Source organism: Augochlora pura, chromosome 10 (genome assembly GCF_028453695.1).
Source record: "Augochlora pura isolate Apur16 chromosome 10, APUR_v2.2.1, whole genome shotgun sequence".
Classification (NCBI taxonomy): Eukaryota; Metazoa; Arthropoda; class Insecta; order Hymenoptera; family Halictidae; genus Augochlora; species Augochlora pura.
Window position 1 is genome coordinate 32,782,517 of NC_135781.1, and position 14,041 is coordinate 32,796,557.

General features: G+C 45.0%; 1 protein-coding gene across 2 annotated transcripts in view; it reads left to right on the plus strand.

Moving 5' to 3' along the window:
- Window positions 1-14,041, plus strand: part of Cmpy (crimpy) — a 125,251-nt gene that overhangs the window by 7,927 nt on the left and 103,283 nt on the right. The window lies entirely within an intron of this gene.

Below are 14,041 nucleotides of genomic sequence, written 5' to 3' on the forward strand. Positions count from 1 at the left end.
AAAGAAATAATATTATCGCTAGAAAAAATACTATTATCGCTTAAATAATATTATCTCTAAAATAATATTATCGCTTATCCGTGATCGTTTACGTCATAAACGAGAAAATCATTCGTCGATTCGATAGATCGCAATGCACTAGCAATTTCTATTCTTCTCGATCGAATTTTTTAAATTCAGCTCGAATTTTCATGGACCGATCTCTGCCAACATCGATAGCCGACATAACCTAGCATCCGCGAGCAAATGTTCGATTTCGATGTTTCGAGAAATAGTATCGCGCGCCTTAGTCGATCGATGGATCTCGTGGGTCGCGCAGCTGCCCCGCGTTATCAGCACTTATCGGCACTTATCGGCCGGATATTTGATTTTCGGGGCGGCCCGCAATAAAATCGGGAGGGTCGCGTAATAGTTGGTTTGCGGTCGGAAGTAGAATTCGGACGGACACAGGGGGGCGCCTCCGTGCGTCGGGCAACGGCGGGGCAACCCCGTTTCGGATCGAATTAACAAAGAACGGACTGTTCCGAACGGCGGACCGTTACCGAGCAGAAAACGCGGTAGGCCAGACCAGCCAATTACTGTGCCCTGTTAACTACGTTTAGGAGTTTTCGCCGCCAAAACACGGCTCTGGCGATTTAAATGCTGTTTCTAAGGTTTTCGAGGTTAATTTCAAAGCTTCTTTGATTTTGGCGTGATCAATTCTCTTTGGAAGAATTTAATAGTTAATATATTCTTGTTAATTTGGGAAAAATTTGATATTTAATATACTATTGTCAATTTTGGTAAAATTTGATATTTAATATACTATTGTTAATTTTGGTAAAATTTGATATTTAATATACTTTCGTCAATTTTATATTCTGTGAAAAAAAGAAATACCATATACAGTAAGTCATTTAAAAATTCTTATTAAGTATGACTCTTTTATAAAGCGAGTTTCTTTTACCTAAAACAGTGTATTAAATAAATCAATATTAAATACAACTTTTACTAAATATTCAGTAAACTAAAATTAATCTTCATTCATTCACTACTTTCTTTATTGTACTAAAAATCTATACAGAAAATTGTACAAACTCAGCATAAAAAAATTGAAACAACATTTACCATATATTAAGAACTTCCATCTTCTATATGTACGCCTTAAACAAATAAGTTAAAAATTAATCAAATTTAGGAAAAAAATCTAGCACATCGTACGCGATCAATATAACTTTTATTATGCCAGTAAATCAGGAAAACCTGCAATGATCGACGGCCCCACAGTAACTCGCTCCCGCGCATGGAACAGAGATATCTCTCAGCCCCCGTTATAAAGAGCAGCTTACGTCGCCACGTCCCCAGACGAGTTTACCCCGGGCACACGCTGAATGCATCACGCTTACAGTTTATATAGATTTATATACGGAGTAATGCGGGCGTAAACTTCACGCCGCTCGCGCTGCACATTGTCCACTGCGCCCTCGCGCCGCGCGTCCCGCCGCGTCGCGTCGCGCGCCGTGTTCGAGGAAAAATACGAGAGTCGGGCAGGCCGGGGTAACCTACTAATGTTCGCACACGCACGGGAATATTCTGATCCCGCGTATCTCAACGCCGTCGCGACGCGCCAAGCTTTTACGGACACCCTGTATAATACACGGCTATTTAGTAGCTGCAACGCGCAGAGTTTTCCAAAATTGCGAGGCTCCTCGTTCCGATTGGAGAATATCACAAGACTCGCTGTTTTATTTCAACCCCTTGCCATTACAATTACTAATATTACATTTCGTTACAATTACTATGATTAGAATCTTTTTCGATCACACTAATTTCTTCGAGGATAAAGGAATTTTATATTCGTTATTTTCTTACATCTGATCGAATATTTAAATATTGCTAACCAGAGAGTAATATTTAATTCTTACTTAAAGGAGCGGATGAACGTTCATACCTAACAATTTATTACTAAGAATCTCCATCGCGAGTCTGACTCGTTGAAGTACGGCAAGGGGTTAACAATAACCTGTTACGTATTAACGGTGTTCCTTTTTAAATGAATACAAATTCTGATTTATCGCCGTCGGTGTTTAACACGTGCCATAGCATTCGTTTTCATTGCCGCGCGAAATGCCACGAATGTTATTAAAATTTATGAGCTGAATTATTATGCATTAGGTTTTATTAATAGCGTTCATTTCTCGAAATATTTGCTCGCTTTAATGTAATGGCTAGCCGTATTCATCGGGCATTTCCATTTCATTTTGGTATTTTTCATCGCCCTCGAACTTATTAAATATTCAAGCGAATGTAGCGATAAATATTATTCTATTATTTCGAATTTTGTATTCGACGTTTAGTATATTATTTTTGATTTTGATAATTTCACTGTACACGAATCGGGAATATTATTTACTTCTCAAAAAATTAAGAAACGTTAACTGGGCACGTAAATTACTGAAATTATATTTATTTATAGGATTAACGAATAAATAATAATTGAAAGATTTATTAATTAAAGGAAGATAGAAAGTATGTCTCTTCCTTCTGGGAGATGTCTTTGTGAACTAACTAATATGATAAATTATTATTATTATTAATATTATTATTATATAAATTATAAAATAAATTATAGACTAAGAGGTCAAATTCTGTTCAAAAGTGATAATAATAATACGAACGAATCAAAATAGAACTGGAATAACACGATAAAGAACGCGACAGCATCGCGACACCCAGAAATCCGTTCCGCCACTCGGAAATCCTTCTAATATCTAGACTTCGAAGTGTAATCCAGGCGCCCGCAGACCCTCGAAACTCGGATTCGAAACTTGGATCGTAATGGAATTTATCAGCTGCTGGCTGGATTATCGTTTGCCGCGATACAAGCTCGAATGTCAAGGTTCCGAAAACGTGCGTCCGTGTATCGCATTGGACAACGATCGCGTTGCCCAACGATCGACGAGGAACGGGTTAAACTGGAATCGTGCGATCGGTATCGAGATTAACCAAGGAACGGTGGGGCTGCGATTCCGACAGAGAAAAAGCGGCGAGTAACTCTTTCGTGAAAGTTGGCTGGAGGTGAAACCGGGCCCGACTTCCGACGCGAGCTGAACGCAGGGTTGCAGGGTTGCAGGGTTGCGGACGCGGGCTGGAAGTTGGAAGAGCCCACTTTCTCAACGTCGGCCAACAAATCTTGAGAATAGCCCCGGCTTGCAGGGCACCGGGGTTCGATGGCATTCCTATGCAACGGTTTGTCTGCGAGCGTCTACGTCCACGGTTATTGGTACGGGTCTGTCGGGTTGCCGGCTACCGGGTTACCAGCCAGCCCCAGCTATCAACCACCAGCTACCGGCGAATTCTATGGGAACGGAGTACACAACCGCGAGAGTCCATAGATCACCCGGCCGCGATTCGGACCGTGCATACAAACGCCGATACTCTCTGTTGCTGGGGCTACGTGGATCGAACAACCCGGGGAATACCCTTCCGCGGCGGTGTCCGATCGCCCTCGTTCCGCGGCCAGAATCCTGCCAAGAAATACGCGGCACGGTGGCCTTCGTCGTCGTCGTCGTCTTCGTCGTCGTCGTCGTCGTAACCGTAGTCGAAGTCGTAGTCGTTATCGTTATTGTTATCGTAACCGTTCCCGTCGCCGTTGCCGCTCTCCTCTCTCTCAGTCTCTCTCTCTCTCTATCTATCTATCTCTCTCTATCTATCTATCTCTTTTTCTCTCTCTCTCTCTCTTTTTCTCTCTTTCTCCAATACAGCATCTGCTCGGACTGGCGAAAAGTCCGAGAAACGCAGAGTCAGTGATTCGAACTGAAATTAGGGAGACCGTCGTGACTGAGCGCGTCTGCAGATTGGAAAATGACAATTGAAATCGAAGGGTGGGAATAAAATATTCCGGGGAAATTAAGCGAGATTGGAGTACATTGGTTGGATAGAAGGATTGGCTTGTATCTTGTTGGACGAATTGTTTGCGTCGAGTGGGCTCGGCGTCTATTTTTGGACGAGGTTAAGGTTTGGAGAGTTTTGAGTTTGGAGTTTGGAATTTCGACTTTTGACTCTGGATTTTGGAGGTTAGATTTTACATTATAGAGTTTAGTTTTTGGACTCTAGAGTTTAGATTTCAGACTCTAGAATTTAGATTTCAGACTCTATAGTTTAGATTTCGGACTCTAGAGTTTAGATTTCAGGCGTTAGACTCTAGAGTTTAGATTTTGGACTCTAGAGTTTAGATTTCAGACTTCAGAGTTTAGATTTTGGACTCTAGAGTTTAGATTTCAGGCTTTAGACTCTAGAGTTTAGATTTCAGGCCTTAGATTCTAGAGTTTAGACTTCAGACTCTAGAGTTCAACCTTTAGACTTCAGAATCTACAGTTTCAATCTTAGACTTCATACTCTAGAGTTTAGAGTTTAGACTTCAGACTCTAGATTTTAAATTTTGGACTTTAGTCTCTAGAATTCAGACTTTAGACTCTAGAATTTAGACTCTAGAGTTTAGACTTCAGAGTCTAGAGTTTAGGTTTTGGACTTCAGATTTCAGATTTTAGTAAAATCTAAAAATAAAAATCTAAAAATATAAATAAAATTTAGTAAAAATAATTTTGCAACGTGTGACAACATTTTTAATGGTGCCCGAGATTCGTCACCGGAGCGCAAAGGGTTAAATTCTCCCAACACACGTCACTGCAACGTTCCGCATTCGATCGGTTAATTTCACCGGCACAGATGCACAAAATCCGCAGTCGGCGAATTACCTGTTACCAATACCGCAGAACGGTAGGAAGCACAGCGCGCCGCAGCACTTTCATCGCGGGCTGCACGTTGCAACAAAACGCGGCCGCGTCTCTCTACGATCGCTAGTTCCGCGAGAGCACGTTTCCCTTCCTAGCCGAGCGCGACACATTGTTCGATCGCTGACAGAAGAGAACACGTTCGACAGCCAGCCAGAGCATATATCCCTGATGGATGCGTTCCGTCCGTTCGCTATCGTTTCCGACCTTGTCCCCGCGTATCTCAGGTATTTAACCCAGAAGCAACGAAATTCCCGATTCCCCTGTTTCGGATTCCGTTTTTCCGCGGATCAAATATGCAGGAGGCACGACGTGGCCGTGATACGGTCGTCGGGATGATACAGCCCCGATGAAAAGCCCGGGGTACCGAACGTTTTCCAGTCGCATGATAATCCGGACGCGCATACGGGAACAGCAAAAATTGGAACTGCTCTCGATGTTCCGAAGTTTGTGTGCAACGAGTTACGATTCCATAATTCTCCGAATTTCTCTCGGCCTCCTCCGTGCACCGTCGAGCACCGCCTATCGCCTCACTCACTCCCTCCCTCCCTCCGCTCGGCCAACTGCACTCGATCGAAGCAGATTTTTCACGGTGTCTCGGGAATTATGCGCCGCGCCGTGTTTAAGCCAAGGTATCCGTCGTCGTATCTCCGGCCAGGTTGCACGCCGCGCTTCCATGCATATAGTATATATAGTCAGACTTTCGGCCAGCGGGGATGCCCCGGCAATCGATTACTTGCTTTATTTCGCCTGAGCCGTTGGGACCTCGTTGCTGCGAGCCGTTCCGAGCCGCTCCCGAGCCCTGTTATTACACGGGAACGGGAACGAACCCTTGTATGCATGTGTGTCGCTGTGTGTATGTGTCGCTGTGTGTGCGAGCGCGCGGCTCTGTAAGCCCCCCCGATCCACGCTCGCTCGCTCGCTCGCGCGCTCTCCTCCTATTCGCCTCTGGCTCGCCCCGTCCCGTCGCATCTCGTCGCATTCCGTCGCATACTCGAGAGTATCGGGGCTCGATGGGATTGCTCGGTTTTCCTCGCTCGAGCGAGACCCCGGCGTGACGGTTGCCACTCGGAAAAGACAGCGGATCCCGACACGAGAGACAGACGAATCGACGCGCCGAGCCGGATGGACAGGGGGGAGGAGGAGGGAGGAGGGAGGGATCCGTCGGACGGACTCGACGGACAAACGATGTTATAACGTTGATCGACAAGGGAGATCAGCCGTACGCGGCCGGGATTTCACCGTCTCGTATCCGACGGGGAAACAACGAGCCGCCACAAAGAACTGTGATCGCAGCGCCGGTGGTCGGGGCGAACGATAATTTCGGCCGGGCGGTTTCCATTTTTCATGTTTCACGGTTGAACGGCGTTTGTTCTAGCCGCAAACGCAAAATTATACAGAGATCTCGGATGTTTTTATAATTGGATCGGGCGATTTAATTTGTTGTTGCTGGACGACTGAAGAGAGATTTTTTTAGCAAAAATTGCGATTGGCTTGGATGGTCAAGGGATTGAAGAAGCGATGGTTCTGCAATTTTTTTAGCCGAGTGAAGAAGTATTTAAATGAGTTATTGTAGAGAGGTTATGTAGGTTTCAAAAAGTATGCGAATGCTTTTTGTGTCGACAAAGTAGAAATCGGGAATATTAATCTCTTGCACTATAATAACGAGTTAGTCTCGTGATACAAAATGCAAGATCTACTAGAGATGAATATTATTAATTCCTTTTGAATCGAAATGAAATTGAATTCTTTTGTCATCAAAGTCTAGAAAGAAATGTGCATAAATACAGTAAAAACACTAGTACTAGATAACACTTGTGTTTTTACTGTATTTATGCACGTTTCTTTCTAGACTTTGATGACAAAAGAATTCAATTTTATTTCGATTTAAAAGGAGCATAGCATTTAACGTTAATATTTTTCTTAAAAGTGTTCTCTAGTACTATTAAGAAAAATATTAACGTAAAATGCTAAATGCGTTAAAGTGCTAATCAACGCAGGGTGGAAGGAATTCTAGTGCAAAGGGTTAACAACCCCTCCGTGATTCGATACATCCATATAATAGTAAAGCTACAAAATTAAAAAGAAAACTAATCGTCTTAACCCCTTGCACTATAATAACGAGTCAGACTCGTGATAAAGATTTCATGCAAAATCTCTTAAATACGAATATTATTAATTTCTTCTACATCTAAATAAAAATAAATTCTCCTTTTATCAAAATCCAGGAACAAAAGTACACAAAGACAGTAAAAGAAATAAAAATTGTCTGGTCCTACTATTAATAAGAATATTAAGCACAAATAAATACTAATTAACGAAGGGCGAAAGGAATCGTAGTACAAGGGGTTAATCGCTCGTCGCGTAACATCGCTATAATTAATTTCGAGAGTAGCCGATGTAAGCCGTGCTTTGCGCGGCGAACGCGATCCTCGGAAGAAGGGTGGAAGAAGGGTGGAAGGCGTACGCGAGCCAAAAGCTCGAGCAGCGCGTCATCCGGAGAAATGGAACGCGTAAAAATTTGATGGCGAGATGTCTCTCGCTCTCGGCCGGGACGGTAAAGGGTTTCAACTGCGTTGGAGAGATCGGCCCCGGGTTTCGGAGGAGGCCGGGGTGCCCGGCCCCGGTTAGTTGGAGGAGTTAAAGGGGTTAAAGGGGACGGTGGCGGCGCAGATCGGTCGAGCGATTAATCCCGGGCGCGGGTACCATAATCGAAAGACGAGAGGCAGCCACCGTTAAAACGCGGTAAGCAGTGCGCGAGATTCAATTTAAGAGGTTAATTGGGATTCACCGCGGCACCGCGCGCAAAGGGAATAACTCTCAAAGTTACGGAGAAATTAGGCGGCGCGCGCGGGCCTCCGTCACGGCCTCCGAGTCTCTCTCGCAACTTTTTCGCCTGTTTCGAGGCCCCGCGGAACGTGCCGAGCAACATTGTCGCGAATACGCCGGGATGGGGCGAACGATGCACCGGGTGTCGCGTAACCGATCCTACAACCGAAAAAGAAATAACCTTTTTCTTCATTTATTTCTGTTGAATTTCAACGAATATAGTCGAACGCGAGAATCAATCGAATTGATGATTTATTTATTTGTCACCGGATATGTTTAACCCCTTGCAGTACTTTTATCGTCGCAGATACAATGATTAACCCTTTGACTACTGTTGGCGCCAATGGGCGTCCAAATCAAATTTCGCCTGTTTCGTATTAAATTTGTTTATTATTAAATTTGATTATTATATTTTATTGATATATTATCAATGTTCACTTCAAGTAACGTTGGCTTAATGTAATAGAATTCGGTATATTGAATATTTTCATATACTTCCTCCGAAATGCATGTCTATCGTACGGACGGTGCGTGCCAAAGTCTGCCGTAGCCAAAGGGTTAAATAATTTTCGATTGGAATAATTCCTTAGAGAAGAAATGAAATTAATATTTATAGTGTGCTTACAATTACTTCAGCGCTCGAATATTAGCGGCAAAAAGACAGAATTTTATCTCGACTTAAAAAGACGAGATATGAGAAATATTTGGGTGACCTGATTCAATCAGAACACCTTGTATATATCAAATAAATTTGCTCTTTTTTAGAACCGCCGTTCTAAACAAAAATAGTTTGGAAAAATAATGTATACAGGCTAAATGAATTCCCGAATGCGAGACATTTTTGGGACAGCCTGTAGAATGGAAATCAAGCGGCGCGTCTGACCATAACGCACCGTTTCTACTTCGCGTCGCAGGCCGCGCGACCTGGCGCGTCTTTCCGCTCGCTTCTCTCGGAAACGAAGGCTCGAATAAAAAAATCTTGCTCCAACCTTTCCGCTTATTTTTCGACGTGGATTCACCATCGACGCGGTCGTGCCATCAGTTTCGCGACACCCTGTACGTGAACCGTATTCGTTTGCGGAGAGAGAGAACGGATGGTCCGTTCCTTCGCCGAGTGTCTCGAATCCGCGATCTCCTCGATTCGCCATTAATTTCTCGGGCACCGTATGTACGTACATTACCAATACTGCGGAAACAAGGTTTCTCCCTCCTCCCTCGCCCCCCTTTTGCCAAGCGCGGAAAAATAGAAATTTCGAAGCGGAACGTACGCTTTACCGGCACCGCGCTCTTGAAACATTCATGATCTCCCTTCGCCGTTGTTCCCGCACGCATCGGGGTGGATCGGTTGGCTTTGCTCGGCGAAAAATCGATTCGTTCTCGTTCCCCGTTTAACCTTTCGCGAGCCGAATCACCGATTCGATCGCGGCCGCCGCCGCGGAACCCTTTTCTACCTTCGTCCCTCGATCACTGTTCCAGACGGAAAAAGACGGTCGTCTTTTTCCGTTCGGAGCCGGAAATAGACGAACGCGAAGAGGAAAGGGTTGCGACGCGACATCGAAACGATCGTTTCGAAATTACGCGAACACGATCCTTCTCTGTTTCGTTGTCGCGGGGATTCGGGGGGGGGGGGACGGGATTCGGGGAAGGGGGTGCGGCGGATGACGAAGCGACGGACAAAAGCCGAAAGGCGTATTAATTCGGGCGCGGACGCGCCCGTTCCGCGGCGGCGTTATTAAATAACGAAAACATACACAATAATGCTCGCAGCTCATAATCGCGTCGGATCATCGATCATTGTCCGGCCGTGCGGGCTAATGAGAAAGCATAGCCTCTAGTTTCCGGTTCGTTTAATTGTTACGAACTGGCACGTCGCGCGTCGGCCAAACAAATACCTGTCCGGGGGCCGAACGGTGCATTTTGATGCGGCGCCGCCGCTGCCGTGGTACACGCGCGTTCGTTATCCGTGCGTTATGCGCGCCTTTGTGCGTCCCCGATCCAGCGAAGCTGCGCGCGCATTTTTGCTCGGTTAGAGAACGCGCGGCCCGTGCGCTCCGCGCTTTTTTTCGCCCCGGCGGATGATTCCCGCGGCACGATTTCCGCGGGACGTGCGCCGACTGATCAAGCCGCCGGTGTCGTTTAGTCCTTGTAATTTACTTAGCGCCGCGCGAGAGCCGCTATTTTTCATAACGGTGTTTACATGGTAACAGGGATTCCGTATTCACCCTTTCTCTCTCTCCTTCATTTTTTATTTTCCTTTCCTCCTCCTCTCTCTCTCTCTCTCTCTCCCTCTCCTCTCCAGCTTTCCTCAATTTCAACGCGTCGGACACGCCGGCACCGTGACAATTTGATTCGCCCGACGAGCTATTCGACCCCGGCGACAATTCCACAGAAAAAAGCCTGTTCTGTCCTTGATTACCTTTCGTTCTGTTGAAAGGTTTTGAATTAAAACTTTAATCCTTTTATTAAGGGTGCCGCCTATAGGCGGCGTACGTGCGACGACTCGTGGGTACGGGTGCCGACTATAGGCGGCGAACGCGTGACGACCTATTCGTTGACTATATAAGTCGACGTATAATCAACTGTTGACTCTAATCGATGTGTATGGGACCTTCTATGCCGACTCACGCTGGTAAAAAGAAATGTACTGTACCGATAGAGTATCTCTTGATTCTATTGACCCATATTGGATTAAATCCTAATAGAAATATAATCTACGTACGAAAGCACTTCGCGGCGCGGTGACCCGTACAGGGGCGTCACTCCGGCGGCGCGGACTGCCGTAAGGAAAGGGTTAATACACTTTATTTTTAATTGAATTTAATATTTCAGAACATTCGTTTATCCAGTAGAATAAGTGATGTATAACAGAACTACATATGAGCCGTTCAGTGCACACATCGACTAACTCCATAAAACAAAAAGTCGAGAAACGCGATGAAATGATGTACATTGATTTTTACAATTCCTGTTATAACATAGATTCACATACATAATGTAGAATGAATAAATACAGATATAGCTTTCATTTAACGTATAATTTAATGTATAAAATTAATATTATTTAATGTATAAAATTAACAAGAAAGAATAGCCAAAAAAAAAGAAAAAATTTTGCCGTTTAATGGTGTTAATCTTTATTATTCAGGAAAGTTATTATAAATATAAAAAGTTATGACTATACCAAGTGCTTTGACACTTAAATTTAAGATCTTTCAAAAAGTGGAGTTAATCGATGTGTGCACTGGGCGGCTCATATACAGAGAACAAAAGAATATATAAAATAGTAGTGGTAATCCGAGGTGGCAACCTCGCGGTCCGGTTTCTGCTTCAGAACTGAAAAATCCGTGGGCCTTCGTCACCCTCGTAAAGGGCCATAAAACAGTTCGCCGGGTCCGTTTCCCATCGGTAGTCATCGTTGAAATTCCAACACGTTCCACAACGTCGCTCCGCTTCGAATACGCTGGCCGACGAAGTGGGCCGGCGCCGGGATAAAGGAGCAGGGCTCCGCGGGACGCCGAGGGTCGTCGTCGGTACGCCCGCGAGAAAACGGTCGGGCCACTCCGCGGAAAATATTTGCGTCGGGTCTCTGGGAAACGCGCGGCCGGCTTTGACGAAGTTTTTGAAAGCCGCGGGAGAAAAAAATGGCACGGCTTACAAAGTTGTTCTATCCGAAGAAAATGGGATTAAAGTTTACAGCGGCTCGTCGGGAGGGGAGTGAGAGGGTGGGGGGCAGTTTAGTCGGCGCTTCGGGGGACGATGGTTCGAGGGACGACGAGCGGCGGTCGTGGAACGAGCGGGGCGGGCGGAACAGAGACGGAGAGAACGCTTTTATGCCGGAGCCCCGGTGACGTCGAGGACGAATAAAAATAAAGGAACGCCGTCGCGTTGCAGAATCATCAGCTCTCGCGGATACATCAGCGGGCATTGTTCCGTAACGTGGCGCGAGACCGGCCGGCCATAAATGGCGAAAGAGAGGCGGTTAAAGCGCGTTAAAGCGGTCTCTTTCGGAATCAGCGTACCGAGTGCTGCGGGGGCGCTCCTTTGTAATACGAATCGGTCCGGCTTTGCGAATTTCCCTGTTACACCGTCGGCCGCGCGATCCCCGTGAAAATTGAACGGGGCCGCGTCTTTCTATTAGGGTGTCCTACAAGTTTCTTCCCCTTTTGTTCGATGCGAAACGAGTACACGATATCTGTTGTTTAAGTCTTGCGTTGTCGCGACGGAAAACGACGCCTCGTCGGTTCGCCGATTCTGCCCGTTTTTCTGCTATGGCCGCTTTTTAACCCTTTGGCTACGGCAGACTTTGGCACGGCCGTAGTTTTTCGTTGGACACGCATTTCTGAGGAAGTCTATCAAAATATTCAAAGTATTGAATTCTATTACATGAAAACAATATTACTTGAAGTGAACAATAATGTTAAGCTTTTTTTTACAATATACAGGGTGGGGCAAATAAAGTGTTACAGTGCAATATCTCCGTTATCATTAATGATACGCAAAAATGCTTCAGAAACAAATTGTTTGGTTCGGAGGGGGACGTATTTTGGTGGAAATGTTTTTTCTTTCAAGGTCATATTTTTTGAGATTTCAAGGTCATCGATGTTTTTTTTAAATGGAACTATATATTTCTATTTCGATGACATTGTTGCCGATTTTAAGACGAATCCAGCGACCTATAATTCAAGGTCATTCTAGTCGCGCAAAGTATGAAAATCGTTAAAAAACCGAATATTACACAAACAAATATTACACAATATATGATTATTCAAATTTAATAATAAACGGTGCAAATCTCGTCTGCAGTGTCCCTTGCACTATTGCCTTTTTTAAAGCAACGAAGCATAACATGCCGCGAATGCTTCTTTCGGCTCTCCATATTGAACGGTGCAGAAAAAATTTGAAAAGAGACTTCGTCACGAACGAAACGTACCTTGAACGAGCTCTGGGACGACTGAAACCGATGCCATAAACGGCCAAAAGATATGCCCACGTGTTTACATAAAAACAACCACTTAACGTCACTCACGGCGCGGCGCGGAAAGAACTTATGGGACAACCTAATACATACATTGTTCCGCGTCTATGGCGCGCGAGATATGGGATACGGTGTATAGAGTACACGGTGTGTTTCTGTTCCCATCGGGTGGAAGCGCGTCAACAAACTTTTCGTTTACAAATTCACCGGCAAATGCGTTATCGTTGCTGCCTGCAGGGGTAAGGGAAGCCAATTACCGTGCTCTGTTAGACAGTCTTCCAGGGTTCTCGCTAGCGTAAACAATTTTAGCAATTTAGTTGACATTTCTTGAGAACTTAGAGGTCGATTGGGATATTTCTTTCGTCGATGTTATTTTTACCGTGACGCAAGTATTACATATTTCTTGAAATCTAGAAGAGAGGAAGGAAAAAGTTCCGGAGACAGTTACTGCACGATCTACAAAGTTTTTTGGTATTTGAAAAGTATCTTTTATAGAATTTTATATAATTAATTTACTTTTTATATAATTTCAGCTACGAACTCATTTATTTTTTAATAAAAGAATTTGATACGTCCACTGCGATAAATATAAAGTGAACTGTGCTCTAATATAAATTACAGGCAAAGCAATTATCTACCCCACGATAACTGGCTTCGCTACAGAATATAAATAAAAATAAAATACAGAAATATGGTAACAATAAATTAACTAAAATATAGATGCAAAACAACTCCACGAAAACGGGGAAACACGGAATGTACCTCGCAATAATATAGAATCTAAAAAACATATCTTTCACAATCTAAAAACCACACGCCCGTCGAATATTGTTTACAAACTCGAAACAAACGACGCGATCCGATCTCGGCGCGGGTCTTGGCGCCGATTGCGGTACCGGTGGCCTGCGCGCGGCACTTTCGACGGGGGTTGCTGCACCGGAAGCGATAGATTTCGACGAACGTGACCCAGTTGCGAACCGCGAGTTGAAAATCGGACGGCGGGGGTCTCCCTAGTAATTTCGGGTTTAGCCAGGCGGTGCCACGGCCCTGTTTGCGCAAGTTCGCGCATGTTCGCCGCGTAACCCGTGCCCGGGGTTTTCTTGATCGAAAGGCGGTCTTGATCGGATCGTTCGGCTCTCTCCCGGTGTGTACTCGGCGAACCGCGGCCAATTAGCCGGAAGCGCGTTCGGACCATTAACTGGAAATGAATTCGCGTTTAGGGGTTTGCTCCGACGCGGGTGGTCGAACGGTAAACCGATCGGCAAATTCGATTTCTAGGGCGGTCGACTGTGGATTATTAAACTTATCGATCGTCCGGCCGGCGGCGCGGTCTACCCTTGCCCGCTGTTAGGCTCCTGCGGAACTGTTCTGGATTAGCCCTTTCCTGTCGTCGACTCTCAATCACTAAAATCCTGTTTATTCATTCCGTTCGCTTTTATATAATGTTAAAATATACATATTATGT